The sequence below is a fragment of the Kryptolebias marmoratus genome, linkage group LG21 (genome assembly GCF_001649575.2).
Source record: "Kryptolebias marmoratus isolate JLee-2015 linkage group LG21, ASM164957v2, whole genome shotgun sequence".
Taxonomy (NCBI): Eukaryota; Metazoa; Chordata; class Actinopteri; order Cyprinodontiformes; family Rivulidae; genus Kryptolebias; species Kryptolebias marmoratus.
In genome coordinates this window covers 21,192,876-21,194,810 of record NC_051450.1, presented here as the reverse complement: position 1 = coordinate 21,194,810, position 1,935 = coordinate 21,192,876, and positions in this window count along the sequence as shown.

Sequence of the window (1,935 nt, the reverse complement as noted above, 5' to 3'; positions counted from 1 at the left end):
TGTCGAGTCACCCTGATGCTTCCAGGTCCACGTCAGGGACGTGTCGAGTCACCCTGATGCTTCCAGGTCCACGTCAGGGATGTGTCGCTGCTGCTACCAACAGTTCAAACACCATGTTCCAACTCTAAGGCGAGCCAGGCGAAGGAGAAGACTCTGCCTACCTTTCCACCATCGGAGCAACTTTTAGGAGCTCCAGCGAGGATTTCAGACCTGAAAGCGTTGTACCAACTGTGAAGCACGGCGGTGGCAGCACTATGCCGCCAGTGATGCTGAGGCGTTTGACAAAGAGGACAAAGTACGGCCTTGGACGACTGTCTCGTCCTAACTCACCCTCACAGATGCCTGCTGAGGAAGTTGCTGATCCTGAAACTGTAATTTATGATTTAAATGATAAACATGTAGAATAAATGTCATCAATCTGAGCCGTTCTTTGTCCAGGCTGGAACGATTACACAACGTACAGCTGTTTGGTTTCCACTAACAGGTACCGACACGTGTCTCTGCGGGAAGTTTGAGCCCGTCTTTTCCCCCGATAAAACCCTCGCCGTGCACGTGAGCACAGACGGCAGGAGCGTGCTGCATACTGATGCGTCCGGCGCCCTTTAAGGTAACCCGGAGGGACGCCGTTCACCTTCCACCGCGTCACGTTTCCTGAAACGCCGCCATCCCCGGCCTTCGATGGTTCGATGACGGAGACAATCATGGTATTCTTTGGAAGTTTGTGTCCCCCGTTTCTATCAGGCTAATGCCCCCAGTCTGACTGGATGTTATTATTTCAGTGTGTGTGTGTGTGTGTGTGTGTGTGTGTGTCCTACTTTAAGCTCTGGAAGGTCAACACAACCCCCTCTGTGTATATTTACCACATTGTGTTCATACCAGACTGTGTGTGCAGCGTTTTACAACCTTTATAAGGCTTCTGGTATGTTGATTATAAGTTATGGTGACACACACACACACACACACACACACAAACACAATATTAAACAAAAAGCAGCTACATCTGTTCGACTGTCAGCTCCTGATGTTCGAAGTTTTTAAGAGTTTAAATGCGTTTTTTTCTTCGGCTTTAATCAGAAACAGAAAAATTATTTGTCTAAAAATGTTAAAAGTTTCAAAGGAATGCATATCGCCCGCCGCCGTTCAGCCCAGAGCTTCAAACAGAGACCACCTTCTGCTGAGGCTGTGAGGGACTCTCAGCTACTACCACGCCAAATGTGGCGTTGCCCTTTTTCGGACGCTAACGGACACCAATCAGCCTGAAAGCTTGTTTATTTTCCAAATCTAAAAGGTTTTAAATGATAAAAAAAAGACCCTGGGCTCCGAACATCATAAGGAGACTATTTCACTTCCTAATGGCTCCAGTTGCTTAGCAACAGACGCCTAATGAGCCTTTTATTGGTGGGTAATAAGGCAGGCCGTACCTGAGGCGACAGCTGGATGAAGAGTTTCCACCTCACTGCCAGGTTAGGGATGTCCCAATCACACTTTATTATTTTTTATTTAAATCAGAGTCACTTAAGCTTAGCATCGCCTCGCCTGCTCTGAGTGCTTCGCCGTGAAGGGCCTCCAACAATAAACCCTTCAGACGACTCGTGAGGGGCGGAGTTTAATCAGCGGCGCTCATTCGGAGGAATTCATTTTGTGTTTCTTCAAGACGGAAGTTTTCTCTTGAAGCCAACAATATATAGTTTTAATTTCTGTAAGATCAGGTTTTTGTTGATGGCTTTTTAAAAAAAAATGTTTCAATGTTAAAAACTTCATTTAAAAGCTGAGTGAGGCGTAAGAAATGACTGCTAATGATGAGCTTTTTGAAGTTTGATCTATTTGTTCATTGTGTTCATTAAAGTCTGTTTGCTCTAAATTCTGTATAATCTGTAACTGGGAATAGGTCGTTGATATTTCTATATGAATAATTTGACATAATACATCTAAAAC